At 39.4% G+C, this 18,322-nt stretch overlaps 1 long non-coding RNA gene across 1 annotated transcript; it reads right to left on the minus strand.

Moving 5' to 3' along the window:
* Positions 1-13,136: 13,136 nt before the first annotated feature.
* LOC143157534 (uncharacterized) lies at positions 13,137-18,314 on the minus strand. Its single transcript, XR_012994817.1, has 2 exons — positions 17,821-18,314; positions 13,137-13,800 (listed from the first exon to the last, which is right to left on the minus strand). It is a non-coding gene; the product is annotated as an uncharacterized LOC143157534 (long non-coding RNA).
* Between the last annotated feature and the right edge of the window lie 8 nt (positions 18,315-18,322).

Raw genomic sequence — 18,322 nt, forward strand, 5'->3', positions numbered from 1 at the left:
AGGTTAGAAACGTTATGCTCAAACAACATTTAACATGAGCTCTTGGTGTTTGAGTAGATCAGTTGGTTTCACAGACAAAGCCCTTCTGTTTCCAGTGCCCCCCCCACCCCCCTTTATAGAATGAAAGAAATAAATGCTACATTTCTTTAGCCAATATTTTAGCCCTGGAAATGCTTATGTCTTCTGCTTGGTCTCCTGCATCTGCCATTAGCACCCTGGGGATCAGAAATGGATTTTCCCTCATAACACAGCTGAGCTCTTTTCTTTTACTAACAGCAGAGGTCTTGCTGTGTGACTTGAAAACTTAGGAGGGGAGAGGAGAAACAACTCGTGCGAATATGCACTGCGGTATCTGCAGGCCTGAGGTCAGAGCCATCTTATAGAGGCACACTTGTACCAGATCTCCTTAATAAATGACTGACAACAGAACCTCTGCTCGCTACTGGACGTTTGCCCAAAACCAGGTATAAGGGAACTCGCACAAGTTGTCCTCAGTTATGCAAGTGTCACTTCCCATCAACTCCTTTTAGTTTGTTTTTCAGAGTCTTCAATTGCAGTCATGGCTCTTGTGAGTGTGACCTAGCCGCCTCGAGGTGACAATGTTCAAGTTTGAATTTTTCTCTAGAAAGGTTGTCAGCTTCCACGTTTGGCAATGGAACTTGTTATGCTTTTTCATACACACTTCACACTAAGGGAATGGCTGCAGAGATGTCAAAGAGCTTTTTTGAGTGTACAAAGGTAAAATAAAGGCATATGCTCAAATTTGAAGGTAGGAGAAGCTTCCTCCCAGCAAGAAGGGCACCCCCATAATAAAATTATCAAAGCTGTGCTCTGAAGTTTTGTAACAGACTTTAAATCTGGCCAAAGCATTTCCTCACCTGCTCCTCTGGCCCCTGCAAAGGTTTTGAAAATATGAAATTTCAGCTGTACAGTCAGTCTAAAGAGTCTGAAAGAATCCGTTAACAGCAGATTATGTAAAAAATCTGATTGCAATGCCTGCCTCTGCTGAAATTATAAAAAAATAAACCTAGTGCTTACATGGGTTTATTGTGCACTGCATAAAGACTATATTTAGGACAGAGGAAAACAAGATTAACAGTGTCGGCATAAACTTAATTTTTGGTTAGAATATGGAGCAATTTTATCTGTCTGAATTACTTTTGGAAAAATCTTCATGTACAGAAAAAACTGACTAATGTATAATGATTTATGCAATTGCACAAGAGAAATTGTGTATAGATCAAACAGAAAATATGAGTCAATTAGTGTCCCTTATGAATGCGCACAATGGTTAAGTATGTAGGTCACTTTTTAGAGATTAGTTATCTGGGATCTTGGACAGGTGCCAAGTAAAGTGAAACATGCTTAATGGAGTTGCAATATAAAAATAATCCTATTAAAATAAAACATTAACTTTGCAGTAATATAGAGAAGTGGTGTAAAAACAGCAGCTCGGTTAAAATACATGGTAAGGAAATAAACCTATAGAATAACACTCCTTCATAAGCACAATGGTTAAATACATTTTAAATGTGATTAAAGATATATTCCTGATGAATTAATCTGCTTTGAATCTTTAGCAACATAATGCAAGATAAAAACGTATCCAAAAATACAGGGAGTGTAGCTGATGCGTGACCAGGTGATATTTGGTATGTGACATTAGCCCAAATCAGCAGGTTTTGTTTGCTCATGTCAGTCGATAATGGTAGCAGAAAGCCTAGGTGGACCTGGCAGCAGCTTTTCCATGTGAACCAACAGATGCTTACTAAAGTTGTCTTTTTTTTTTTTTTTTTTAAAGCTACTTATCTAAGTAAAAAAAAAAACAAAACAAAAAACAAAAACCCCAACCAACCAACCAACCCCTCCCCAACAACAAAAAACCCCAAACCCAGTGGGTACCTGAGGCAAAATGAAGGAGTTTACTGGAACAAATGGGATGGAAAAAATAGTAATGCCTCCTGTCTTAGCCAAGTATTCCGTAGGAGTCATATGAAATGAGTCTGGAGTGCTATGCCTGGTTCTCCTTCAGCACTCATGAAGCTGAATATGTCTGATGATGAGAGAAGCAGAACTGCCTGAAGAACAGAGTGCTTCACATCTGGAACTTGAACTGCAGATGTACTTGTGCCTCATCACCGCAGAGGCTCTAAAGGGGGCGGAACCTTAAAGAGCATCCCATGTCAATGGTACCCAAGAGAACTACAATGGCATTTGTGAACCTGCTGTGGGAAATAGTATTACCTTAAGGGCCAGACATGAGATCATACAGTAAATTGTTGCACGTCTAAACTCTAGATATCTTGTCCTGAGTATGGTAACTGGATCTCTCTCTCAATGTGCACAAGCTCTCTACGCAATACATGACTTGTGTTAAAATTTGGAAATGTTTATAGGAGCAGACATGGAGAGTCCAAGACTTATTTCTTCCGACTCCTGGACAAGTTTGTTAATTGCTTGAAGTAATACATCTTACCTAACAATGGTCATCTAAAATCTAGGTATTCCTCTGTAGTCTAATCCTCTATTTCAGTGGGATCACAGGCAGTGTTTCCACAGTGCAGTCCGTAACTCTTTGAGGATGGAATTATTTGCCCTTGATGAAGTCCCTTTCCTTCCACTGAACATACAAGCAGTTCAGAGAAGAGCGAAGAAGAGAGGGCTGACTTTTCAATAGCTAAAGTTAGTCAAGATACACCCAACACTAAGGTTATAAATTCCTGACCTTTCTCAAGACAGATCAGCTTTCATCTTGAAGAAAAAATTCTGAGAGGAACAGCTATGGTAAGGAAGTGGAGATTGTATTGTCAGAGCAATGGTGTACAGATGGCAGACCCCGACTAGCGTGGTAGTTAAAGACTCTTCCCAGGAGAGGTAAGGTTGAATGTTCTTGGGCAGAGGAGGAATTGAATGCAGGTCCCACACAGCTGGGAGGGTAATCCTGATTCTGTGCCACAGAAGATGCTCCATAAACATCCCGGGCGTGGATTATGTAATTTTAAAGGGTCGTAATAGCTTTGTTGGCTTCATATGTCAAGTTTGATCTGAAAGCATGAGGTAGGTTTTGCAACTTCGAAGCTAATTGATATCCCTAATGGTACCAGGCCTGCGTTCTGGATTCTGGTTAGGTTGAGTGTAAGCAGCCCTATGAGGACTGAAAAAACTGTAGCTGTTAACAAGGAGCAAAACTGTAGTCATGTCAGGAGCTCTTAATCTTAAGAATCGAGATATCCCAAGTTCATTCATATCCCATTTTAGATAGCAAACCCTTTCTTTAGATCTGACCTTCTTGCGGTATGTTTAGTCAAATATCTCATCATGTTCTCATTAATTTTTCTACCTTGGTGAATGTGGATATAAATACTTTTATAAGTCTAAAGTACAAAGATCTCCGTGACCATTAAATACTAGATTATGGTAATGATTATTTTATTTCTCTTTTCTTTACTCTTCCTTATCAGCTAGCATATTTTACCTTATTTAGCATAACCCAAGGTTTAGTAAAAACTTAATTATTTCTGAGTAGTTCTTAACCTTTTGAATGTATTCTAGAAATATTTTAGGGATATTTACAGAGTTGAACAATTGCATAAGAATACAAACAGGGCTTAAACTAATGTGCGACTGCGACTCTTAGGAATGACTCAAATGTTCATTTGGAATTGAAAATACACAATCCCAGGAGAAGATTCTAAAGTGTTGTCAACTTATTTTGTTAAAACGTGTTGGATTTCTGTCAATAAGTTAATTGTCAGCAATGGCATGTAAATGAGAATTCACCGTTACCTGTGAAACAGCCTCACAATAAAACCCCTAAACTCTTCACAAGATTGGGTTTTTTTTTTGTTAGGGAGGAAGGTTTAAAATTGAACATTGCACAACGTACAAATTGTATATTGCAATAAAGTTCCCCAACCCATATCTCTAGTCTAACCTAGATAGTTATTTAGTTTATTTGGATTCCAGATGTCAACTTCAAAAGTTATGTTATTCAGATGAACTACATAAATTAATAATCAGTGCAGATCTGAAAATGTTTGAAGTTATTTTTGTCTTCCTTTGCAGTACCACTTGCCACTGATGCTGGCAGCTTGAGGACACGTGATTACTTCTCTGTGCAGACAGAAACCTATTTGTTATGCTGTATTTAAGCATATGCTTTCAGTCTTACCAGCACCTCACCAAAAAAAATCTTGACTTACAGAGTTATGGATCTTGCTTCTACGATTCTGTATGTCTATGACCTAGCTGGTCCCATCTGGAATCCAGTGGTTGTCTTACACTGTTGCGGTTTCTGTGTGTTATCCTCTGCACCTCGCCATTCCGTTTACTTATACAGTCTGGCAGATTGGAATTAAATTGATTTGCATTAGTAGGTAGGATAGCGAAGTCTTTTAACTGGTGATGCTCAGTACACTTGGATACAGAAATATAGATTAGCTTGTTGAAATAGACTGTTAGGGAAGCTTTCCCTGAAAATGGGTATTATTTTGGTCCATATAGTTAAATTACGTACATAATAGGTTTCCAATGCAGATGTGCAGTAAATATAGGACTCCAGGATACTCGGTAAGCTCAATGGTGGAAGTAACAATGACATAAAGAGTTACAAAACTGAGCTCCTTAGTTGCCAAAGAGAGAGAGGTACATAGACTCCTTCTCCCTCAGAAAATCCCATAGACTAACGACAGAGTTAGTCTCTACTTGCAACCAATCAGCACCTCAATAATTTCTTCAGCAGTGCTTTTCCCTTTATTATAAGAAGGAAATTGGTTAGTGACAAAGGCAGCTGCCTCCTGCTATGGCTGGGTAAAAATATTTGGTTTATGATGGAATAACGTTTCATTTCTTATTACAAAAAAAAAAAAAAAAGCCACAGCAAAAACCCAACCAACCAAAAAAAACCCACACAAGAAGCCCCAAACCAAACATACAATGCCAGTGAAGGCTTCTGACTTGACAGCCCAGGAGTATGAAACCCCGGAATGGATATAACAACATTCAACTGCCCTGTGATAGCTTCCATTGGCCTCTTTTGACCTGAAGAGACCAGCGGGTGTGATGAAGATGCTGTCTGGCTCATGGCTTTTCATAAAAAATGAACTCTGGAAAGTGTAAAATGAGGTGAACAGGGTACCCTTTTGTTGGAAACTGGCTTGATACCACGACTGCCATTTAACTTGCATCCACGATGTCCATAATGCAGGAAGTGAAGGTGGGTGGTTACAGTGCCCGCTCTGTTATGACAATTCCTATGTTCTCCTGGGATATATGATAAAAGAATAGGGCTGTGCAATTAAGATGCATTTCAAAATAAGAGATCGAGCAGAACAGAGTATCTTGTGTGTGCTTCTCTGTGCTACATTCATTAAATGCTGGGAATTGAAGCAAAAGCTTAGCGTAAATGTGTATTTGATAATGGTTAGTTAATGGCATATATGCATCTGTCATTGTGATGTTTACTTCTGTGATTTCAGAATCTCAAATCTGTGAACCTGTAACCTAATTCCTATTCTTACAACATCTTACATCCAAGAACTTACAACAAGTTCTTGGATGGATCACGAATAAGCTCTAAATGCTACACCAGTCGTGAAATCCTGATACCTTAGTTTGTTGCCTAAGCTTCCTGTACAATGCTTAGGGACGATAGTCTTGCAAAGAAAATTCTGTAAACCACACTGGAGTTCTCCTGAGTTCGGTGGCTAGTGAAGACAGCACATCTTTACGTGCAGAAGCCTGAGCTGAAAACAGCGTTCTACTGTTAGTCCCACAGCTTACACGTGGATATCACGTGAAAAATGCTAATCCAGGTTGTGCAACACTTCTCTGTTTCAGGCCTTATTAGAGAGCTGGGATTTGTGTTTATTCAGGCCAAGTGTTTGAATCCACTTGTTCTACAGGCAGGTTAGGATTTGTACCACCAGTCTGAGGACTTGCATTCTATCCCTTATTTGTAAAAAATGCATTTTTATTTTGTAGGAGAGTGACTCAACCTTGTTTCCTTTGCCTTGACAGCTAATTACACAAATGAGGCAAGGTTCACTTGTAATGTGAACCTTGTATTCCCCGGAGATCTGCCCTAAAACTGGATCAAGACTGGAGGTGATGGTCTCCTGTGCATACGCAAGGATGGGGGTATGCCTATGTTGGGAATTCTGTCCCAGGACTGTTGGCCAACCTGTGCCTTATGCAGTTTCCAAGTTCTGCAGTGAAGGCAGGAATTGTTTCTTTATTAAGTTACATTTATACATTCCAAAATTGCACTGCGGATGGACAATTTTATTCTAAAAATATATTTTTTCCAAATAATATTTTTAACTCTCTTTTTCACTCTACTTTTCTTAGTCTTTATAATTTTTCATGTGTATGCAGGGTATTGTAACCAAGACAGCCACTACTCAGCACTGTATGTACTGTGGGTGAGAGAAGCTTCAAAGATGCGAATGATGCTAAGATTAATAAAATAGAGGTACTAAAGAGGGCCTGTTTCCTTCCTGTGTAAAATGAAAAGAACTGGAATGCCTTGACAGAGACAAGAAAGCAGGATTTCCCAGATCTCATGGGCAAGAAGAAGCAAGTATACTTGGTATACGCAGCTGTGAACGCTGTGAACATACAATGCTGTGAAACTTTTCAGGAAATGTGAAAAATTAATGCATGTAGAGTTGATAGGCAGATGATGTGGACAATGCGGCAGTCCAATCTAGACATACCTGGGTCTAGAAATCTTGGACAAAATCTGAAAAACCTTGACCTCTGCCCATAAAAATATTTCCAGGGGAAGTCCCAGATGTGTACAATAAAAAGTAAAAGTATTTTTGTAAGTAAAAGTATTAATGAGATACTCGGGACAATATGCAAGTATCCTTATCTCAAAAATGCCCAGAACAAAAACTGCCCACTCTTAACCTAGACTTCAAGAACTGAAGGAGTAATTTTTCTCTTCTTTCAGGTGAAATTCAGTAAACTTGGAGACAACTGCAAGGAAGCTAAGATTTCATTCTTCCAGGCTATACTTGTTCTAGAAGTGTGTGAAAATTATTTTTCTAGGACTCTCATGCCAACACTGCTCATAAAATTAACACTGTATAATCTCAAAGGCATTAGTAAGAATTGAGAGAGCTTTGCATTTGTAGGCCCTTCCTCAAAGGGTAAATCACCTCAAATTTATTATAATTGGTTATTTCCTGATGTAATATATTTTTGTTGGTTTTGTGTAGGGAGCAGCCAATGTCCTTCTCAATCTCTCTACTGCATCACCTCCTCTAACAGTCAAGTAGATTCCTAGAAGTCAAGACTAGCATGACATCACAACTTTGGAAGTAGAATCCCGTAGCTTGCAATTTCTGCATGTCTAACTGATAGTGAGCTGGAGTGAGTTGGTGATTGTGCAGTAGCTGTTAATATTTTCTTTCTGAGAAGTGGCATGAAAAGAGATTAAGTTTCACTTGGTTACATAGCCTCGCATTTCCAGCTGAACTTTTTTCCGTTGTCAAAAATATGTAACTCCTCCTCTGACAGAACATTACGATTCTAATTTTCCTTCGACACAGCAGAAAGCATTGCATCTTTTACTTAAAAATACATTTCCAAAATTAGACAAGCAGAGGTCCAGCAGCTCTGCTTGTGAAATGAGATAATTCAGAATTATGATTTCCAGCACGACAGATAAAGATAACAGGATTAATAAAAAGCCAGTGCTTGTTTCAGTATCTATGTTGTATATTTCTAAGTCTTAGTCTGTCCTCAGCAATGCTGTCTGATGTTCCAGGTTCCTGAAGTGGAAGCAAATGATATAACCAATATAGAGAGAACAGCACCGTGGAAGATTTCAAATAAACTGCTGAAGGTACAGTTGTCTGGCACTAGTCAAATTCACTTGATGAAAAATACTGTCCTGCTCTTATTTCAGCATCTTTCTTTGAAAAAACATTGAAATGTCCTGGAAAAGGAAGTGGCAGTGTAGGAGTAATAATAAAGAGAGAGGATTGATGAGAATACATTTGCTCTCGGACATGATTCCCAAATTTAGGCTGTTGTCTCAGTCACTTAAGCCCCTCGAGTGAGACCGTGACCCGGAAAACCAGTCCTATCTTTCCCCAGTCACGTATTTCCACTGCTTCTCTTGAGCTAGTAATAACATTAGCGCAACTACATGGTAAGCTGGGTTAGAAACTGGCTGAAAACATTTTTGGCTTTTAGCTTCAACTGGAACAGGCTCCTGATGTAGCTTCCTATATGGCCAAACAAATAGTAATGTTGGCAGAGGGGAACAGGCATGATCATGCATATGGGAGATCAGGACAGCCAGTTCTGTAACAGTGAACACCTGTGATTTAGAGTGAGTTTCAGACAGCATATCTTGGCTTTTTGGGGAGATCATCATAAAAGTTAGGGAACTGCATTATCAGGGGCAGCAAAAGTTCCCAACTCAATGTGCATGTGTGTGCAGAAGGAAATAACACGCAACGATTTTCCTTCCTCTGGTTATGTACTATGCTTTGTCCCAGGGAAAGGAAAAAGGGACAGTTTTGTGTCTTTCTGTGTTTGCCATTTTGAAATAATTTGCGTACCATTAGCAGGATCTAGAAGTTCTGTATATTGGAAACATCTGTTGTAGGGTGAGGTTTTCAATGGTGCAAATGAAAGTTCGGCCGTTGGTTCTTGTTTAGTTTCACTGAAAAGGAGGCATTTACCTCCAAAGTTCAGGGTGGCAAATCTCCCTTCTGAAATGACCCTCTTAGGTACGTGCAAGCGTTGCTGTCATTGGGCCCGAGTGACTTGATGCAGTCAGTGGAAATACACTTTTTACAACACGACCTATCCTCTATGGAAAAAAAAAAAAGGAATAGTCTTAATAAATATGGACTTGCTAAGACTGAGCAAGGCAGAGCGAGGATGAAGGAGTGGTCAGGCTAGGTCTTGGAGTTGTTGGGACTTTCCCTGTGACTGACCCTACCATTCAGGTTTTAGGGATGCATTATTCTACAGGGGCCCCTGACACATTTACTGCTTTGATGACATCTGCAGATGTGTACATTAAGTTTAAGCATGTATAAAGGCAGGATATTTGGGGGAGTGAGCTCTTGCAGTGAGACAGTTAACTCGGTGGTTGCATTTCTGTCTCTTCCAATGGGTGCTTCTGGGGAGTTTTGTTCTGCAAAGCTGCTTTTGGTTTTTTTGTGGGTTTTTTTTTTTCCTTTTTTTAACTCGTCAATGGGATTGTGCATGATTAAGGGTATAGATCAAACTCAAAGAGTCTGTGAGCCCTAACACTCTAGCTGAATGATAGAAAATGTATTTTGCATTACTTCCATGTCTCATTTTTTCTCTTTTTGTTGGCTACACTGTGGCCAGCAGTATGACTTACCCTGAACCTAAACACTTTGCCAACACACATTTGATGAGAAATCTTAGCCACCACCAAGACACATATTTTAGCTATGTAGGCAGTCCCATACCAGCTGTGAATTCTTAACATATCTCAGTCTGAACAACCGGGAAAATTATAAAACTGGTTACTAGACTCAGAGAAAATACTGTATTATCATTATGGATAACCCACCATATTGAAATAGTGAGATGTATCTTTAGCAACTTTATTACGGACAAAGACAATGAAGGTTGAGGTTAGAGACTTTGTATAACCTGAATACATAAATAAAGTCCAAAGACTGGATTTCATTGGCTTTAAAGCTTTAAGGGGCAACTGCGAACATCTGACCTGAATTGCCTAAGCACTCCAAAGAAAGCATTTTGCTTTGTAATCTTGTACCAAATTTTGCAATTCATGTATTTCACCCAGTATTAGAAATTATTTTAACTCAGAGATTGCAGAACCAAAAAAAGTCCTTTTTTATTGTGCTTTTGCTATTTATTAGAAAGATCTTGCTGCTATTTTAGAAGTTTTATAATAAAATTTGAAGAAAACGTGCATATGCTTATAGACAGATATTCTGTCCTGTATTATACAAGGTATCTTTCTGTTTTTAAAAATGAATTTGAGGAGGCCTGTCTTCTCAGTTTGGAGCCAAGCATATCTAGGAGGGCTGCAATTTATAGTCATACGTTGTAATATGCTTTTATGTTCTTTAATTAGAACTTAGTTGTTAAAATATGTGCAGTTCAAAGTTCCTGGAATGTAAAAATCTGGTGTCTCTAAATCCTTTCTAGTTAAGTAGCTTTAAAATAAAGGGACACTCATCACCAAATTAGTCAGTGTTTTTAAAGTGTCACGCTCATGAGCACAACAAAATTATGCTACAATAAACCTGGCGATGCAGTAAACTGGGCCTAAGAAAACACCTGTTCTAATGCATATATTTTATTTCCTGTAGCACTCCCCAAGGGGTATTTTATGAGTGACAGAGGTCTATCAGCAGAGGACACTTTGGGAAAGTGTTAGCTAAAGAGTTCCAGCAGTGAAGGGCAGCATTAACTTAGAAAGAAAAACAGCAAGCTAGATCCTTATTTGAGATAAAAATGTCATCATTAATTACATTATCTTTAATTTCAAGTGTAATTCAAATTGACTAGATTCTTCCCGATGTTAGTCAGCAGTTTTCTACAGAAATTGCTGTGCCGAGTTCCCTGTTTAAGCACACGTTGCTAGATGCAATGGCAGATCACAAGGCCTTCTGGCTGGCCAGCTGCTAAAATTCCAGAGCTGCCACAAGGACTGCAGGATCGTGAAAGTATATAATCATTTCCTCATTAAGAGTTTAAAAAGCATTCCCCGATTTTTATTTTTATTAGAAAGTAGCTTTAAATGGGTCATTTTGCCTTTTGACAATTTAGAATAATTGCACAATAGTATTAATGTATTTTTATTACTTGTGCTTCTTGGTTTTGTTTTCATGTTTGCCAGGACATACTGTTCTTTATTTTACCATATGCTCCTGCTTCTTTATCTGCTTTAGCTCTTGTCACTTTTAACTGTGTGAAACGGATTCACAGACATCCAGCGGGAAGTGTTTGTAGGTCAGTGACTAATTTTCCCAGGCCCATTTTGCAGACTCTGGTGATTTATACCAACTCTATTTACAGAGAAAAGATGACTTTTTTAACCTATGAACTTACTATTCTCACCTTGGCATTTCTTCTATTAGCTGATGTATCTGCTTGTTGAGTGATGATGACAGCAAAGTTAATAAGCTACGCAAGTGGCAAAATGTATTACAACATCCAAGAATTCGTTTCACGTTTACTGACAGGTACAGGCACTGTCTGCATCGAGCAATGTTAGTGTGCCCATCAGAGGTACCACGATAGGATAGCATATCTGCGATTACAGAGTAATCTTGCCATTTTATTTATTTGGTCCTCTTTCCTGTAACACATGAACAACTTGCTGTTTTAAACCTTTTCGTCTTAAAAAATACCCTTTCATATAGTGAGATTATGTTATTCCCATTTCTCTGAAAGGGACCTGAGAAACAGGGATGAAGGGGTTTTCAAACGTCTTGCACACAGTCTGCAGTGGAGCAGAAAACTGAATCTGGGTTCCTTGACTGTGTGCAAATCAGTGGGTCGTTATTCTCAAAAATAAAGCAAGCAGTACTACTATCTCTGTGATCACATAGCTTAAAATGTAGTAAATGAATACGGAGAAAGAGTTCAAGCTTTCCTTTCAGATCACTTATGATGTGTCTAACTGAAGGCTTGCTAATAGCAACTGAAGTAAAAATGAAGCGAGCTTCACCTGGTTAAAGGAGAAAGCCTTCTCTTCTTTTTTTTACCAAAGCAATGGAAACTGATTCTAACGATCATGCCAGCTTTTGCTATATTCGAGGGAAAATTTTTAAATGTTCATATGGGAGCCTCAATTTTAATTCTGTAGGCTTGCTTATGTCCTGGGTACTTTTTCACTGAGAGGGAGAGGACTTTGGAAATCATAAAAAGAGGTTAATGCTTTTATTACTTTGGTAGGCCAGCCTTTCTACTCAAAGGACATTGACACCAATGCCCATTGGTGTCAAGAATTCACTCTTCAAATAGAAAATAAAGAAAAACTTTTGGCCCATTTAGGTGCATAGTTTTCAATCTTACATTATTTTTCAAAGGAAAGGGTACCGCCTAATACCATGTAGGACCTGAGGAAGCGGAACAAAATCTTTAAGAAGTACCCACTTAGAATGATACATCTGCTGTTCATTTGTTAAGTGCATTAATTAATTTTTAGTTCTTTACCTCCAAGATCCATATTTCCATTTTTCTGTATTTTCCAGGCACATATACAGAAACTTGGGGGATTTGTCTCGAGAAGGGTGATTTTTGGCCTCTCTGCAATTCTAACTGAGTTCCTACGGGCATTTATAATCGTAGTACCTTGCTAAAAATCAACAAGGTTCATGTCTGGACGCTTCTCTGTCGAAAACTTGCATACTTCAAGAGCTTTAATTTTCATACTGAGAACTTCCTCACTCCTTCATTTCACCTCTTGATTTGAAAATTAACTGAGAAAAGTCTATTTTCACTCAATATAGACGTTAATACTTAGCAGAACTTTACTCAGTTTGAGAATGTGTTTCACGGGAACAGTTCTTGAGATGAGTCTGTACTGTTCACCATGTTTCGCTTGATTCCCTGTCTCTGAAACCTTTAACTTTTCTTCAAATCTATTCTTCAAACAAAGCCTTCTATTATTCTAGTTAAAAAGGCTGGTCTTCTAGGGAGGTGTAGGCTAAAGTAATAAACTTCCCTGATGCTCTTCTTCATACAGAGGGGTCAGCCTGAGCACACGTATGTACAGACACATGCTTTTCTGGTGAGCTATGTTTCTGAATACTTCAATCCCTTGCATATTAACCTATATTAGTTCATAATACAGGACTTGTAAGGTCATACTACACATAAATGTTTCTAACTGTGAGCTGCCACGACCGATACTCAAAATTGCTAGGTATTGAGAGTTGGGTGAAAGTGGGGTTTTTTATTTTCTTCAGATGAATTTGAGAGAAAACACTTCTGTCTGAACATACTATCCCAAATTGCAGGGCCTGGTTCAGATCTCATTCTTAGTGTAAATTAGGACTAGCTTCATTGAAACTAAAGAAGTTATACTTGCCTAGACTTGTATGAAATCAGAACAGATTAACAGATATCTCTTTTTAGAATGGAATTTTTCACAAGCAGAAAGGACTAAAACACAGTAGGCTTTTATTCATGCTCCATACAGACTCTCTAGCTGGCAAAGTGCTTTGTGGCAGCACTGCCTGTTTTTACGCATTATTTTGTTTTGCTTAGTTAGGCTTTTCTCTACAAGGGGTTTTATTGTTCAAGAGGGGGCACTCCCACCGTTGCTCGTAGTCATCAAGCCATACTATTGGGTAATTATTGCTCTTTACATGCCAAGATCTCAGACCAAGAAAAGGCAGCCAATCCTGATATGGGAAGACACACACTGGCACAAAAAAACTAACTGGGGAGAGAATGAAGAGAGAAAAACACAGAAAGAAACTGTACGGGATTGTGCTCTATCTGCCTATGACAGTAGCATCAGGGGCAATGTTGTTTTTCCCCATTAGCTTTCCAGCATAGTTACTCCATTCACTGATGAATTAAGAGTATGTGAAACTGTGCCAAAGCTAATCCAATCAAATTCCACCCAGCTGGTTAAAATCCAATTGCCCGTGCCTTCCTCCACAATGCAAGAGCATCCATGGTACAACTTGCTAAACTGACTCCTCCCCTCCCGATTCTCATTGCAGATCTGTGCTGAATGGGTGATCTTCCCTCATACGCGTAATGTGTGGGTTTCTGGCTGCTTCCAAGTGCAGATCTTATCTTGCTCCATCCCTGAAGAAATAAAAAAAAAAAAAATTATTATGAACAGTTAGAGAGATACATGTTTTAATATTCCAGCATAGTTGTTCTTGAAGTGCTTTACCTAAACAATGAACAGTCTTTCCCTAGTTGAGGGCAAAATGCCTCTTTCTGCAGCGATTTCAAGCTGGTGAATAATATGGCAATAATAAAAATTATAATAATATACACTTATCTGGGCTATGTACATTTAGGGAAATATTCTAACACCTGCTCTCTGGTGTATCACCTTCCTTCTTGAATCACCTATTTCCTCCTTTATAGTAAATGAAAATAGATAGGATCCTCTAGTTGCCATGCACTTCAGAGCAGGACCTTGACTTTGTGCTCTGAATTATTGCTAGAACAGTATCTCTTCATCGGCTAGCACGAGATTAATATCCTAATTCATGCACTAAAGTTAAATAAATACATGAACTAGGTAGCCCAAATTTCTCCCTTTATCTTCAAAAGAAGTCTTGATTTACTCTTTACATGCTTCTCTCCGATTCAAATAAGGTACTTGATTTCTGAGAAACAGGAGTGCCATTCACCAAAGGACTAACTTCACTGATATCATTTGAGTATTTTTAAGCTAGGTAACGCTAAGCAGTAACTCCCATCTCTTACATACGTCTTGTTAGGTCTTGATGTCTTTCCTGCGAACAGTAGCTGCAGCTACCTGCTAAGTGCCACAGAAATCTCCAAGTATCTCTGATGACGGCACGATGGTTGGGGTAGGCATAGAAAGGGCTTCAGGTAACTTGTGACAAGGCTGAAAGGATGGTTTTTGGCAAGCACTGGATTTCTCCCTCCAAGAAAGAGGAGACTGCCTTAATCCTAGAAGAATCAACAGCTTAAGCAAAGGGGAAATCTGCCACAGGAGTAGTCCATCCAAGTGCATAGGGGTGGGAATCTAAGACATGATCCACGAATGCATTCTCTTGAGGAGCACAGTGAAAGGCTTCGCCATACGGGTTGCGTCAGAATCAAGTAGGATGCATTCTGAACGTGCCTTGAGGAAGAAAGTCTTTTACTGCTACTGAATTCAGGCTTGTAACAATAAACATAAGTAACAACAAATAGAATTATAGAGGGATAATAATGAACATTCCTCAGGTGCGTTCATCACTGCGGTTTTAGTTGATTTGGAATTTAATATTATAGTCAAAAGAAATTTAGCTATTACAATCAACAGAGTTTAGGGTATGATCCAGTTGACCAGCCAGATCACTTTTTACATAGGAATGTTCATTTTAAGCTTTTGCTTAAACTCCATACGATTAGCTCAGTGATAAATTTGACAATATGGCATTTTAGAGTGAATATATGCCCAAATTGCTAGTAGGACTCTTATTAAACATTAGATGGCGGTATGGGGAAGGTATTGTGTGACACAAATTTCTCAGACTGTATCTGAAAGACAAGCAGAATCAAAAGATCTGGTTGTCACCTTCATTTATCTTAAGGATTTTTTTTAAACTGTGCTTCCCATATCGTTTGGTTTGCAAGCAGAAAGTAGTTTTGGATTAAACAACATTTATCATTTTTATCTACTCAAAATAGATAAAAAAAGTCTTATCTAAGCAAAACGGCGACCTACATCTGCTGGTTTGAAACACATTTTTCGACAATGTTCCAGGAAGATTTCAAGCACAAAATTTAACGGGTCACATCACTAATATTTAACCTATTAAAATTCATCGTCTTCCATATAGTGGAGATGCTACAGATTTAAAAATATCTTTGTGCAGGAATAAGCCCTTTGTAAACAGAGGTACCTCAGCGCTGACCAATCTTGAAAGCCTTGGCCTTAGTTTAAGGAGCTTTATGGTGTTCCTCAGCTGATGCATGAAGTGGCTCAGGAGGGCAAACTCATTAAAACACATAGTCTTAAACCTCAAGTAATAGAATGGTCTCTAATCAAATAAAGACACAAAAGATCTTCTTGTGACATACATGACATCTAAGCAAGTCAGTAAGCTACAGTGAACAACAGTTTGCTTTACTGTACCAATATTTATCAAATAATACAATTACATTTGCATCATACACTTGATATAGCTGAAATAAAGTAACTGTAATTGAAAACCAAATATGCTTTCCTGACATGTATTTCACCTACCTACTTTTCTCAGCTCTTAGATACCAGCAGGAGACCATTACCCTAGAGCAGCGTTCCTTTTCTTTGTCTTTATCTTTAAATATGTATTGTAGCACCTTTGTTGTTATAATGTACTTCAGCAATCTCTTAGGGTGAAAGGGGGAGGAATAAAGGTATATGAAAAATTCAGAACAAAAGACTGCAAGTAAGAAAACAGGTAGCTACCTAGTGATTACGTGGTCACAACTGATGATCACAAGTTTTAAATACTTTCTATTTAAAAACATTTTAAATGCTTACTTTTAGAACATTAGTTTTAAATACAGACCAAAGTTTAAATCATTCCTTTTTAATGAAGAAAACATGTCTTTTTAAGCTCTGCTTATCTACTTAGAGAAGCAGACTTTGCAGTTAGCCCATCTCCATCATTATGTCGTTGCCCATTTTGTTTCAAAGCTTATGGAAATTGTGGTATATGTATAAATTGCTAGATTTGACTAAGGATTTGCTATAACAGGTTTAGAGCTGTTAAAAAGTTTCTAAATAATTAGGGGTTATGAAATGTTTGCTGTACGCCTAAAAAATTTAGTGGGATTGGTACAGCAAGGCAAGGCAACACAATGGCTTCCCAGTTAACGTTACCCAAGCATGTCCTTGAAAGACAATGGCACTGGCACCCGAGGAGTAGTCGTGCCGGGACACTACAGGTCAAAAAGGCCATAAATGGGTAAGTGCCCCTGATTCCGACAGGAAGGTAGGATCTAACAGGGCAGGTCAGGGAGCCATGGCAGGCAGGCAAACAGGTAATTCTTCTGCAGAGGTCTCTCTAGCTCTGTTGAGGTCCTCCTGTGAGATGTCGTAAGCTAGATGTTTCAGCACCATTTTATTATTCTATTATACATATGCTCAGACAGATTTGATTCTTACAAAATTGTGTTTGAAATTTTCTGAACGCTGCTTATGCCCATTTGAGAGTTAATCAACCCTGCCGACAAGAGCACAGTTTATGCCCAGACCTGGTCCGAGCAGAAGAGCGGGGCTGCGGGCAGGCTCAGCTGACAGCTGAAGAGCAGGGTGTGCTCGAAGGGAGGAGCCCAAGGTACCCTCGGGAAGCAAGGACCTACTATGTACGTGGTGGTGGAAAGCGCTAGTTAGCATTACATCCTACAAGGTAACATTTCTAAACCAGAGCACCAGCAAACATTTAATTTCCTTTTGTTTGGATGCAAACTACTGAAGACACTAATACACAAAAGACACTCAACCTGTTCTTATTCATCTCGAGTCACTCAAACACAAAGGGACAATGTAACTGACAAACCCCTGCCCATCCATGCTTGGGGGGGTGTCACAAAATCAGTTACAGAAAACATCCTCAAAATGTTTTTTTAAAAAAATTATTCTTTTTTCTTTCTTGGTGTTTCTTTGTATCCCAGTAGGGTACATTTGCATCCAACAGACATTCAAAGATAGTTGAAAATTAAAAATTATTTTTTCTTTGCAATGTGTGATCCGAAAAAAATGCAGGATGAAAACTTGGAAGTCTTTCATGTAATCATCTGACCTGAGCAGATCTTATGAAAACATCAGATATCACGAGATGTCTGGTAGAGTAACAAGTAATGGTTCCCTGGACACGGGGCTGTAAGTCAAAGCATTTTTTACAAACACACAAATGTGTTTTCCTGTTATCAAATGACCAGTGTAACCATTCAACTACCATGACTCAGACCTCCAGTAGTCATGAATTTGCTTAGATTGCAGAGATTTTGAAAATGGAAAAAAACAAACCCCTAATGAAAAACATGCACAATCCCCATCTTTAGCATTACACCGATAGCGAAAAAGTGGATTTTGACCGGGAAAGCTCTGAACACGGGGAAAGCGGTACGTAAGGCCACGTTACACACCCTCCTTCCTCTGGCCAGTTATCTTTGACACCGTCAGTCTGAAGTTCTTAGCAACAAGTTCTCAAAGAATTCGTACGTTCTTTAAAAAGCTAAGAAACATCGGGGGAGATCTCCGACCGGCAGCCGCACGCAGACTTCTCAGCCGTGGGGCAGGCGGTCTGTCTGGCCGGGGTCCGCCCGCTACGCTGTTCAGGCCTAGGTCAGAGGCGAAACGGAGAACACGCCGCCCGCCGCCCAGGCTTCCCAGGGGGACGGCGTGCCGCGGAACTGCCCCCGGGGTTTCCTGGGGCACGTCTCCCCAGCGGGCCGGCAGCACCGCAGGCGCCTCTCCCCCCTCGGGGAGGGAAGCGCTCAGCCGGGCAGCAGCTGCCGCTGCCCCCTCGCTTCCTGCAGCAAACGTCGTGCTTTGCTCTTATCTTATGTAAAAACATACGGATACGCGCGTAGGGTGACTGGGGACGCTCAAAGCAGGAGGGCTGGGTTCCCGCCGGCTGGCAACGCG

Source organism: Aptenodytes patagonicus, chromosome 2 (genome assembly GCF_965638725.1).
Source record: "Aptenodytes patagonicus chromosome 2, bAptPat1.pri.cur, whole genome shotgun sequence".
NCBI classification, from domain to species: Eukaryota; Metazoa; Chordata; class Aves; order Sphenisciformes; family Spheniscidae; genus Aptenodytes; species Aptenodytes patagonicus.